The 13,532-nt window shown below is 41.5% G+C and overlaps 1 protein-coding gene across 5 annotated transcripts in view; it reads right to left on the bottom strand.

The window, feature by feature from the left end:
• RAI14 (retinoic acid induced 14) overlaps nt 1–13,532 on the bottom strand; it is a 171,880-nt gene that overhangs the window by 64,943 nt on the left and 93,405 nt on the right. The gene's annotated exons all lie outside the window — the stretch shown is intronic.

Here is a 13,532-nt window from a genome sequence, read left to right as displayed (position 1 = left end):
CCTTCACTTTATCTCTACATTGGCTTTTATGTCTAATTTTAAAAATGCGGCCTTTGCTTTTAAAGATAAATGTCAGTTTAAGAGTCTATATAGCAATATATTTTTTATGAGAAATTTTGCTCTTGTTTATTTCCTCCTTTAGATAAGCCAAGAATGCAGTGGAAGTGGGGGGCATATAAAATCCTTTCATTCAGTCCTCCAACCCCAGGCCCAATGATAGGGACACACACCCCTGCTGAGGGCTAGCAGGGTGGCTCTCTCGCTTCTGGTATGGCTGAAATGGCAGCACTTCAACAGTCTGTCTTTGCTACTCAATGTGTGGTCCACGGACCAGCAGCATCAGCATCTCCTGGGAATTTGTTAGAAATATAGGTTCTCAGGCCCCACCCCTGACAGAATGAATCAGAGGTGCAGTTTAGTTTATAAGATCTCCAGCTGACTTGTGTGCACATTCAAGTTTGAGTTCTTCTCTAAAGGGAGGACAAGTTAAACACCTGACAAGGTCATTTTTGCCAAGGCATCCTTTGTTTCAAAGGTTCTTTTGAAAACATAATCCCCAAAGACAATTGTAAGGATTTTTAAATCCTTAAAGACAATTTCATGGATATGTTCCACAAAAAAAGGGAATCTCCACTGTTTCATGTTTCATTACAATAGGAAATGTTTAGCTTTGCTTATAAAACTCAGCTGGGGCCCTTCAACAGAGATGTAACTAAAGGGCAAATAGAGCAGCCTCAAGATTTACAGAAAATTACTTTGATCCCTTTGCTGCTTATTGATATTGGGAATTTCCTTGCTTTTGTCCCTTGGAAAGTTCCCAAGGTTTCTGTGTATAAGTTTTGTGGGTCTCTCTCTCCCTTTCATTTTTTTCCACTGAAGATAAGGTCAACTCGCTGATGTCCCCCCAGTAGCGTCAAACCACAGCTAGGTGGTAGGCTAAAGGTGAGGTGGAGGAGAGAGTAGAGGGAGAGCGAGCGAGGAGAAGCTGCTGGGGGGGTGGGGGTGGGGTGGGGAGAGTTGTCAGGAGACCTGGGTACCATACACCAAACTGTACCATCATCAGCCATGCCCCAGAATCCTGAGTGTTAGAAGTAAGGGTTCAAGGAGGATAAACTTGGTCTAATGGCCTCACTTCACAGATGAAGACACTGAGGGTCAGAGAGGTTAGGAAATGAGTGAAAGGTCAGGGCTCAAACTTACTCCCTTGAGCCTATTGCGTTACTGCTGTGTGACTGTGGCTGAGGCACTTAACTTGAGTTCCTTCATCTCTAAACGTAGGATACCAGAGTTTTTGAGGCAATTAAACAACAGCAATATCAATAAAAATGGCAGCTAATCTATTGAATTACTATGCACTAGGAGCGTTTTATGTCTTACTTCATTATATCTTTGTAATAATCCTATAGTGAAGGTGGGGAGGCAGAGAGACATTTAGTAACCTGCCCAGAGTCCCAGAATTAACAAGTAGTGGATCCTGAATTCTAATCTAGATACTTGGCCTCCAAAGCTGGCTTCTGACCACTAGGCTTGTTTGTTAAATCACTTTGCAAATTGTGAAACATTATACTAGTGTAATATAACTTACTGGTAGTGCTGTTCTTTAAAAAAAAAAAAAAAAGTTTAAATTAAAAACTGGAAGTATTTGGCAAAAAACAAACATAGGCTTCTCACTGGGGCAGTTGGTGTTGCTAAGGCTTGCAAACTAATAGGAATGTAATTTAAGCACTGAACAAAACAGTCTGCAATGAAGGTTTCCCTTCCTACAAAGCCACTCAGCAAGTTGTGCAAATTTTCCCTAAATAAATACTTCAAAACAGAGCTGAGAGGTTTCTCAAGGATCTTAACCCAAAGGAGACTTGAATTACTGCTCTTCAAAAGCCTGTGGGTTGTGGCCTGGAAACCACCTTCTATCTTTCAAACAAACCTAATTCTTCTCATTTCTGATTACCAGCTGAAACATATTTGAAGGAAATACAAGCTTATAAGGCTAGTTTTAAAAGACTTTAATTTTTCAGGCATATTCATTCACACAAAATTTCACTCCAACCAACTCTTCTTGTCTATTTCACCAACTTGATTCACGATACCAAGAGAGCTGGCCGAGTAAGGTCAAGAATACAACAGGTTGACACCCCTGACGGGGTCTCCAATTCCTCCCACTGCCTCTGCAACCAATTTGCATCCACCAAATCAAGCAAACTACCAACACCCTCCCCAAACAACACCATATACCAAACCAAACCATCATCAGCCTTGCTCCAGAATCCTATAGTTTTAGAAGGGTTCAAGGAGGATAAACTTGGTCCTGTGTCATCACTTCACAGATGAAGACACAGAGGGTCAGAGAGGTTAGGAAACAAGTGAAAGGTCAGGACTCGAACTTAGTCCCCTGACCCTAGAGCAGTTTCTCCCTAATATGCCCACCATCTCTCCTCTTGTCTTCTAAGGACCCTTTATTTCCAAGAAAGGGACCACTGTGATCGGTGAGAAACTCTGATCAAGAAATGCTTCATGATAAAAGAATAGCTCTCTCATAAACCCTTGAGACCTTTACACTTCAACTGTGCAATGGTTACCTCACATCCCAACTACTTAGAATTGCCTACATTTTTATTGAAATTCTTTTTAATAGACTTTTTTTCTGGAGGAAAAAAATCAATTGTATTAAATCATATTTAAAGAAATCAAGAAAATTAGGTCTTTAGAAATATTATTTGATCCAAAAGCTTCCCTGCGGCCTACAAGGCTGCCCATGTTGTGGCCCTGGATCTCTCTGACTTCTCTCCCCGGCTCACTGGCTCATTTGCTTCTTGAGCACATCAAGCAGGCTTCCGCCTCAGGGCCTTGCTATTCCCTCTGCCAGGAGGGCCCTTCCTACAGAAAAGTGCAGCTCAGTCCCTCACTCCAAGCAGGAATCTGCTCAAATGAAAGTGTCTGCTCAGAGGGGCCTTCCCTTCCCAGGTTTATTCAAAGTGGCCCCTACCATTTTCTTCCTCCTTAACTCTTTTCTCCATTGCACCCCAGCATTATCTTAAAAGAAGCATCTGTTCATTGTCCATCTGTCCCATTAGATTGTACATTCCGTGAGGGCAGGGACTTTGTCTTGTTTGTTGCAATTTCCCTAGCACCCATAAATGATTTAAGGTAATGCAAATATTTAGTTTTTAATTTGTTTTTTGGTCTGAAGTTTCTATTCTGAGTTTCCTTAAAGCAAAGCACACCCATAAACCGGCCTGTCTCTAAGCCTTTCTTAGGTTGTAATGGAAATTCGTAAGAGAGAAAGGCTATGTCCTTTATGTAATGTTACATAAGTTCAATTTTGCTTCCCAATTTAGTGTCATTCAGTGATTCTCAACACATGGATCCTGGACCAGCAACATCTCTGTCACCTGGGAACTTGTTAGAAATGCACATTCTCAGGCTGACCCGGACTCCGGAGCTGGGGCCCTGTACTCTGTGTTTTAACAAGTCTCCCTCCCAAGCCCCCATCCCCACCATGATTTTGATGCATGTTCAGTTTCTAGGACCATTGGCAAAATGGAAGTATGAAGTAAAAGTCAGGAATCCTAAGTTTTGACCCCAACTCTGCCACCCCCAAGTTAGGTGGCAATAAAGTCACTCAAATTCACTGGCCTCAGTTTACTCTTCTGGTCTATACAATCACTACAGCTGTTTTCAGTTCTAAAACTCTATGATTCCAACCCAACCTATAAAGTGTTTAATGGCACTTTGTACCGGTTTGTATATATTACATCACCCAGAAAAAGCCATGTTCTTTGATGCAATCTTGTGGGGGCAGACATATTAGTGGAGATTAAGTTGGAATGTTTGAATTAAGTTGTTTCCATGGAAACGCATCCCACCCAACTGTGGGTGATAACTCTGATTGGATAATTTCCACAGAGGTGTGGCCCCGCCCATTCAGCATGGGCCTTGATAAGTTTACTAGGGCGCTATATAAACTCAGACAGAAGGAGCAAGCTTGCTACAGCCAAGAGGGACACTTTGAAGAATGCACATGAGCTAAGAGAGGAGCTGCAGGTGAGAGACAACTGAAGACGGCTATTGAAAGCAGACTCTTGCTCCCAAGAAGCTAAGAGAGGACAAACGCCCCAAGAGCAACTGAGAGTAACATTTTGAAGAGGAGCTGCAGCCTAGAGCGGAACGTCCTGGGAGAAAGCTGTTTTGAAACCAGAACTCTGGAGCAGATGCCAGCCACATGCCTTCCATGCTAACAGAGGTCTTCCAGACACCACTGGCCATCCTCCAGTGAAGGTACCCGATTGCTGATGTGTTACCTTGGACACTTTATAGCCTTGAGACTATAACTATGTAACCAAAAAAACCCCTTTTATAAAAGTCAGTCCATTTCTGGTGTTTTGCATTCCAGCAGCATTAACAAACTAGAACACACTTATTTGCTTCAAATCTAGATTCTAGTGAGGTCAGTGAACTACTCAAATGAGGGTTACCTCACACCCAATGTTTCAGTGGGGCAATCCTCACAATAGGCCTGGATTCCCATTTCAGATTATAATCTGAGGGTAAGGAAGGTGGTACTACTGCCTAATACCTTGTAGCTATAAAGCATTGGAAAACTAAACTCTCCTCTACCACTACTGGCCCACAGAGGGGCTCTCCCCTGCAGCCTGGCTTTCAGCTATTTCAAAAGCAGCACCACCAGCTACTTTGATCATGGCTTCTATTAGGAACTGATGCAGCAGAAAGTTGGAGAAATTGCCTTTTCCTACTAAATGTTTCAGATAGGTAAAATAAAGTTTCAGATGGTTCCTGGCCTTTTTTTTTAAGAGACTGTAAAAACAGAATTACTGTCCTTTAAGGGCCAACAATGTGCCAACAGAATCAGCAGAGCTACTTCTTCTGGGGATGGGAGGGAGGAGACACTGAGATGAAGGATCAAATATGCCAATTTAGGAAACCACACCACATCTAAGCATTAGCTCTTTTTCTTCAGGATTGTTTGGTTGCATAAATGTGGTCTGGAAATAGTATTTAGGCATTACGAAAGGGCAAATGTTTGTTTGTTGTAATCACTAATACAGCCCCAGACTCGAAGACTTAGCATCAGCTGATTTCTGCTATTTCCAGAACCTTTCTGGTCCACACTTCCCTCTTTCATTAAAGGGATAATTTACCCCAGGGTGACCGAGGACATCAAATGAGAAATTCCCAGGGAAAATTGGCAAAGTCTTAAAAATGGGCAAAAGACTGAACCACTTGCTGAATGAATGATCCATGCAAAAGCTCCTAGCACTGCATTGGGATACTCAGTAATTAGAATAATTATTAAAAAACAATTTCTTTCATATTAATTGGGCAAGACTGGGCTCTAACGCATGAAGGCTGATAATCTGATAACAGGGATAACATACACCCATTGGTAACTAACACCCACCAAATCTTAATGACTTAAGAGAGGCAGTGGAAAGGGAGCGCTCACCACTTTGGAAATTAGGAAAGGCTTCGGGAAAGAGTTGGCAAACCGGGCCTTGAATGATATGTAAGATTTGGTGGGATGAGTGGTGGCGGCATTGGGAAGTCAGGAAATGCTTCTAAAGGAGAGGAACATGCTCACAAATTCAATTTGCCTGAATGCTGCAACTGTCTGGCTGCTGTTCGGTGTGAGAACTCCCTGGCCCAGTGTGCTCTCCCAGTGTGATTAGGGTGGATGGAGGTCATGGCCAGCGTGCTCTTAGATCCATGCCCACCCTCCCCTGCTCTGCTCTCCATCACAGGCAATGACACTACACAGGCTCTCCTGCCCACTGGGCTCCGGGCAGGCCGAGTTGGGGAAAGGCACTCGCAGAGGACCAGAGGGAGCTGCAAAGCCAGAAGATTTCCACCCTATTTAATGTCAAAAGATCTTTGTTTAGAGTCTACTTAATCCAGCTTGGAAAATAGCTTTAAACTGAAAAAATACTGTGATCCTACAAATATTTTAATCATCCCCATTCTTCATCTCCAAATCCATTCTCATCAATTCGCACATTACTGTGATAACAAGTCTTGCTTCTGAAGCACAGTTTGACAACCATATATGTTCAGCTTTAACAGACACCTTTGAAAACCTCAGGAATTATATTAAATATGCCAAAATTTACCTTACCTTTACCTTTTGTGCATAAGCATTATATTATAAATATTATAAACAAATGCTAGGAAAAAATTCACCCAGGATCCCATATGTTTTCATTTCACTGTATTTTACTTTCTTCAAAATCCAAAAGGTTGCTTTTGGAATAGTACTTTCAGCATGAAAGGAAGGAAAGCAAGAGATGGAAGCCATGTCCAATCAACAGGACTTGATTAAAGTACATAAAGCAGAGGTGGGCAGACTGGTGATCTCAGAGCCTTATTCCACCAGCCAAAGTGTTTGGTTTGGGCTGCACAAGGTTTTTAAATGTTTTAAAAATTTGTTGCCGGGGGTGGGGGGTAGGTAACAGGGAGTTGATGCTTAATAGGTACAGAGATTCTGTTTGGGGTGATAGCAAGTTTTGGTAAGGAATAGTGCAACATCATGGATATAAATAATGCCACTAACATTGTGGATGTAAATAATACCAATGAATTAGATACTTAGAAGTGGTTATAATGGGAAATTCTGTGTTGTATATGTTATCAAAATAAAAAAAAAACAAAAAACAAAAAACATAGAACTATGTAAATAATACATAATGAAGAACTACGTTGTTACAGACAGTTAAGTGCCCAAAGATAATGAAAATCAACAAGGGTTGGAATTTTATAGAAGATTTCAAGGAAGAGCTATATAAATTTGAAATTGTAGAATTAAGACTGACTAAAAGGTGGGGCCCTCTAGGCCTGTGAAAGCCATATACTGTACAGGAGACAGCCCAACCCCCAGAAATAGTTAACAATAATAACAAAACAGCAGGTTGGGACAGCAATGCTTTGCTTCCTTCCCAGCCCTTCCACTGCCCACCTGAAACCAGTCAAGGTGTAGCAAGGGAAGCTCCTGGCTTAGAACCCTGGGGCCTCACTCTGGGCGGTGCACAGCAGTGGCCCTCAGTTTGCACTGATCATCCAAATCACCCGGAATGCTTTAAAAAAAATCCTGATGCCCAGAATGGACCCAGACGAATGAAATCAGAATCTTGAAGCTCACCAGGTGATTCTAACGCAACAGGTGCTATGATATACTTTTCAAGGAGGGAAGGAAAAGATACCCCCATGTCATTGTTTTTCTCGTCAATTTGGGACAGCTACTGTTCCTGCTGTTTTCTACACCTACACAGTCCTCCTCCCCTGTACACCCCCAAATCCTCTCCCTTTAGTCTTCAAGGCCCACGCCACATCGCTCTCCTAATGTATTTCTTAGCTACTCCATGGCTTCACTGTCTTTTGCTCCCTGTTGGAACCCCTATGGTCAATATTTGACACTTCAGAATTTAATTATTCTCTAATACTTTCATCGGTTTTGTCTTCTCAGCTAGATACTATGCATGCTGTAGGCAGAGAACATTTTTCTGCCTCTTCTGTAAGTACTTCCCATAGGGTTTGGGACGTTTTAGATTCAGGGCATATGAAACACATACATTTGGGCATATTCACAAGAGGTCCATCTAAATAATCTCTATTGCCTTAGAAAATCTATGTGACCCAAAGCCGTGTGGACATATTATGCAGCAATTATATTGCTCAGGCTATCCCTCTGTCAAGTATCAACAGGTCTTAAGAAAGACATAGGGTGATTTTGCTTGGAAGCTAATTTTGCAGGGAAGGAGGCTGCAATTACACATACAGTATGTAGTATTTTTAAGTAAATTAACTTGGCAGCTGTATGTGAGAAGAACTGGAGAGAAACGATCAGGTGGTACAATTTGATTTCCCAGACTGCACAGCTGGTAAAAAATATCTAACATCCCTTTTCTGAGAAAACCAGAAGAACCAAAGTACAACAAGCCTCCACTGGAGAAGTCCTTTGTCCTACTGACTTGTATAGTTCAAGGACAACCTCCCTACTTTATTTATGCTCCACAGAGTCATCTAAAAATACTTTCACAATTCTTGTTTTCAAAGCCAAAAAGATCAGGTTTCTGAAATGTGGGCTACACGAAATGCAGACAGTATATCTATTCAGTCTCTACGCACATGCCTGGGTGGTATTTGTTCAAATACTGCAGGCCCAGCAGCGATTTTATTTAGTCTGGTTGTTCCTAAGACAAATACACATAACTTTAATTAAATGCACATCCAAGTGTAGGGAAAACCATCTTGAAACAATTAGACTGTTCTATGGTAAGAGGTTTAAGGGCGTTGACATCCTCCCACTTCCTCACATCCACCATGGAAAGAGAACAGATGGGGCAGAGGGAAGCCAAGCCTAACCCCACAAACTGCCTGGAGCTATAACCCTCTGCCCTGCTCCATTCTGTTCTCTTCCTGACCCAAGACACTATCCTTTTTTACTCTTTCCTAAAGGAATTCCAATCATTCAATTGCTTTTACTTTTTTTAACCCCCTTTTTATATATATATATATGTAATTTTTTTTTATTAAATTTAGTTTTATTGAAATACATTCACACACCATACAATCATCCATGGTGTACAATCCACTGTCCACAGTATGATAACATAGTTATGCATTCATCACCACAATCTATCTCTGAACATTTTCCTTACATCAGAAAAAAACAGAACAAGAATAAAAAATAAAAGTGAAAAAAGAACACCCAATCATCCCCCCATCCCACCCCATTTGTCCTTTAGTTTTTATCCCCATTTTTCTGCTAATCCATACACTAGATAAAGGGGTTAACCCCTTTTTGATCAGACTTAAAGGGAGAAAAAATCTGACAAGGTTTCTTATCTTTCCCTAAACTAAATATTCCAGGAAGGAGCTGAAAAGTCTGAGAAATTACTAAACCACACATCTAGCTGTTGACCTTGGATTATGGAAGCTTCTGGAGAATGTCTCAAGAAACATTTGCCGCCACATTCTTGAGACTTTCTGGACCCTCTGGTTCTCTAGGTAGTAAAGGCTGAGTATTGCCTCATTTAAATTCTACCAGAAACCGGGAAAGCAGAAGGTCCAGTTTGTGACATTCACCAGGATACCTTTTCCCCCTGAACTCCAAATTATATCACTCTTTAGTAATTTATGCATGAGATATTACCAGCAAGAAGAGAGTATTTTCTCTATAAGAACCATTCTGAAAAGTCACTTCCATAAATACCAACTATGTGATGAGGGATTCAAGACTTTCAGAAAACAAAGAGGAAATACAATAAAATACATCAAATATCTAAATCAAGGCTTTACTATTTTAAAGAGAAGAAAAACAAAACAAAACAAAAAAGGACAAAGAAAACCAGGGAGGAAGGCATTCTGGACAGGACATAGAAACTGGACACCAGGTGTAAATTCCTACACAAGGGGAGAGAGAGAGTGGACAGTTCCACCTCCACCGGAAGGCACGCACTTTAGATTAGAATAAGGGGAGACCCCTACATGGGATCTGACACCCAGGGGAGTGAATCTCCCTGGCAACAAGGAACATGACTTCCGGGAAGGAATCTAGACCTGGCATTGTGGGATGGAGAACATCTTCTTGACCAAAAGGGGGATGTGAAAGGAAATGAAATAAGCTTCAGTGGCAGAGAGATTCCAAAAGGAGCCGAGAGGTCACTCTGGTGGGCACTCTTACACACAATATAGACAACTCTTCTTAGGTTCTAATGAATTGGAATAGCTAACAGTAAATACCTGAAACTATCAAACTACAACCCAGAAACCTTGAATCTTGAAGACGATTGTATAAAAATGTAGCTTATGAGGGGTGACAATGTGATTGGGAAAGACATATGGACCACACTCCCCTTTGTCCAGTGTATGGTTGAATGAGTAGAAAAATGGGGGCAAAGAAAAAAAGACACCCAGTGTTCTTTTTTATTTTAGTTGTTCTTTTTCACTTTAATTTTTATTTTTATTATTTTTGTGTGTGTGGTAATGAAAATGTTCAAAAATTTTGGTGATGAAGGCACAACTATATGATGGTACTGTGAACAGTTCAATGTATGCTTTGTATGACTGCATGGTATGTGACTATATCTCATTAAAAAAAATAATAAGGGGAGAGAACATGTAGGTACATAAGGGGAGGGTCAGAGGAAAGACCTTGAAAGCCAAAATCAGGACTCCAGAGCAACAGGGAAACTGCAGATTCCTGAGCAAAAGTACAAGACAAAATGGCTTATCACGGAAGCTCACTATAAGAGGTCTCCAGCTTAATTTTGATATAGAGCTGTATAAACCGAAGTGGAAACCCTAAAGACCAGGCAGAAAACGAGGCCAAGTACTTTCAAGGACCTAACTTTCAAGTGTGTGATCTGGCCTTACCCTTTAAATAGAAAGGCAAAACATACCATGCGATTCTGCGAACAAATCCTGTGTCTGCAGATTCTGTGAGGTCAGCATAGGCAACTGGACTGGTCTGTTGCGGATTCACAACTGCTCCCAAAAGTTCCCAGTTCACACAGTACCAAACCAAATGCACGAGGAAAGAACAGGGACATCAACAAAAAACGTCTCCCCAGTTTAGGAAAAATCTTCAAGTGTAAGGGAGATACATCTATACGCAGACAGGAATGCAAAGATTCAAGTAAATACAAATACTCAAGTGCACACTCCCAGGGGTGACAAGGCTCACACCTCTGAGGACAGCACTGCTCGGGGCTCAGTGTTACAACAGAACCTTTGTATGATACCAAAGTGACAGGAACGATTGTCTCCGATACCACAGCTCCACGTCATTCTCAACTCTGACACTATTCAATTTGAATGAAAATATGAAGCTGGGTTTAAAGGTTTAATTCCATGGTAAATTCTTATAGTTATCAGTTAATAACTTTAGTCATCAAAAGTAATACTCCAAGCTGGAAAACTAAGTTTTGACAGGTAATTCCTTAGGAAAAACCATGCACTAAAAAGAATATTTACCTCCTCTTCCTTTTTCATATAGTTCTTTTAACTTTCTACATAACAGGATTATCCAGTGAAAAAAAGTGGTGAACTTTTAAGTGCAAAGATAGAGGTGTTAGATCCAGTTCTTTAGATAATTCACCATCCCCAAGGCTAGCTAAAACATGTGTGCCTTAGTATTATCACCTGCAAAATGGATGTGGTGATTTTTCTACCATAAAAAGGGAGTGGAAAATAAGAGTCTGACTCTCTACTTTGCACACAATAAATAACCTTATTAACAAAAGGTACAAATTTGTTACAGTGATCACAATTGCAGTTCAGTTGCTAATCTAAATTTTCCATCTTCATTCTAAGCAGTACTATCTTGGACAAAATTATCATACACATGTATCTCTTCCCTGAGATGATTATAAAAGGTTCTCTTGTACAGGTACCTGTTGTTCCAGTTTGCTAGAGCTGCCATTATGCAAAATACCAGAAATGGATTGGCTTTTATAAAGGGGATTTATTTGGTTACAAATTTATAAGGCCATAAAAGTGTCCAAACTAAGGCATCAACAAGAGGATAAATGATGGCATCAGGAACACCTCTGTCAGCTGGCAAGGCACAAGGCTGGCATCTGCTGGTCCTTTGCTCCCAGGCTGCTTTCCAAATGTTTTTTTTCTGTAATGTCTCTGGGCTTGTCTCTCTTAGCTTCTTTCAGCTCTCTGCTTTGTTCTCCTGGGGCATTTCTCTCTAAGTTCTGGGGATCCACTCTTAGCTTCTCCGGGATGAACTCCAGGATTCATCTCTTAGCTTAGCATCTCCAAACATCCTTCTGTCTGCATCTCCCAGCGTCTCCAAACATCTGGGTCTGTGTCGGCCCTTAGCTTCTGTCCAGAATGTCTCTCTTAAAGGACTCCAGTGATCTAATTAAGACCCATCCTGAATGGGCGGGGTCATACCACTATGGAAATGATCTAATCAAAAGGTCTCACCTACAGTTGAGTGGGTCACATCTCCATGGAAACAACCTAATCAAAAGGTCCCACCCTATTCAAAAGACTAAGTCTGCTCCCAAAAGACTGCATTAAAAAATATGGCTTTTGGGGGGGGGACATAATTGATTCAAACCAGCACATCTGCACAGCTGGGTTGTGGGGAGCTACGTCAAGAAGGCTAAACAGCAGTTCAAAAAGCAGCCCCAAAGCACAACTGTTCCCCCTCAAAGACCTCAGGACAGGTTTGGGAGTTTGGGCATCTGCCACTGTAGCTCAAACAGTGCTAACTCCAAATGTGGCATCATAGGAAAAGGTTAATTAACTTATTCAACTAATATTTATTGAGAAGCAACTACAGGCCAGGCAAAGGGTTAGATGATGGAATTATAGTGAGAAACCAAGTCACAGTCCCTTCTTTCAAGGAACTTACCATCTAGAGTGAAAGAAAGACAAGGAATGAAAATTACCAAGATTGAGTAGGTAGCGACTCAACACATATTTGCCAACAATCAAAGCCTATCTACCACATGAGAGTTTTGATTATGAAGTCAGAGTTTTGCCCAGCTATGGTCCCATACCCAATACCTGAGAGACAGGCCTCTGCAAACAAGGAAAGTCAAACCAAGGATAACAAGGTGGAGGCTCAACCTGGGGGCTTTAGCAGAAACGATAAGCCAAGCCCATACAGGACTAGCCTCTGATCTGAAGCAAGAAGTTTCCCTCTTCCCTTTGTATAGCAACCAGCCAGGTTCCCGGACAGAGCTCAGCCCCCCTAAGTCATCTGGTGACTCCCAAAACAATAGGCTGGATGTCTTCATAATGGGATCCAATGGGATCAGGAAGACTGTTTTACAAAATTTACTAAAAATGTGATACTCAATTTTCTCTGATAATTGCCTTTTATCTCTCTCCTCTTTGGCTGAACCTACATGGTGCACTTTTGTTGCACTGATTCCTGGGCCTCTCCCCAGACCAAATGATTGAGAACTTCCAGAGTGGATCATGGCTTTGATATTTTTTTTAAAAGGAGCTCGGATGATACTAATGCAGGAGCAGCCAATACTGAGAACCACTAACCTAGGATAAGGGGAGGGAACTGCTATGTCAAGTGCCCGCTGTGGGCTGGGTACTGGGCCAGCTCTTTACATCTATTGTCTAGGGCTGTCCGCACCCCTCCCATATCCTCTTGGTAAGCCGGGTGCTCACCAAGTATCCAAGACTTTCTCTGGCCTTGGGCATTATGGCTCCTAGGAACAGCACTCAATATTTGAGGCAGAGGAATTAAGGGATAAAAAAAAAATCCAGTTTCCTTATCCCTCAGGTGGGACAACTCTGAGGCATACTCTAAACCTGGGATCAACAAACTTTTTCTGCAAAGGGCCAGGGCATAAATATTTTAGGCTTTGTGGGCCATACGGACTCGGTGACAACTATGCACTCAATCCCAACCTTTGTAGAGAAAAAGCAAACCATAAAGAATACATAAAGAAAGGGATGTGACTGTGTTACAATAAAACTTTATTTACAAAAATGTGCAGCAGGCCCTATTTTAAGCCTGAACAGATTCCCAGAGGTCCTCAAAA

Source organism: Choloepus didactylus, chromosome 11, assembly GCF_015220235.1.
Source record: "Choloepus didactylus isolate mChoDid1 chromosome 11, mChoDid1.pri, whole genome shotgun sequence".
In the NCBI taxonomy this organism is placed as follows: Eukaryota; Metazoa; Chordata; class Mammalia; order Pilosa; family Megalonychidae; genus Choloepus; species Choloepus didactylus.
This window is presented reverse-complemented; position numbering and strand designations above follow the sequence as displayed.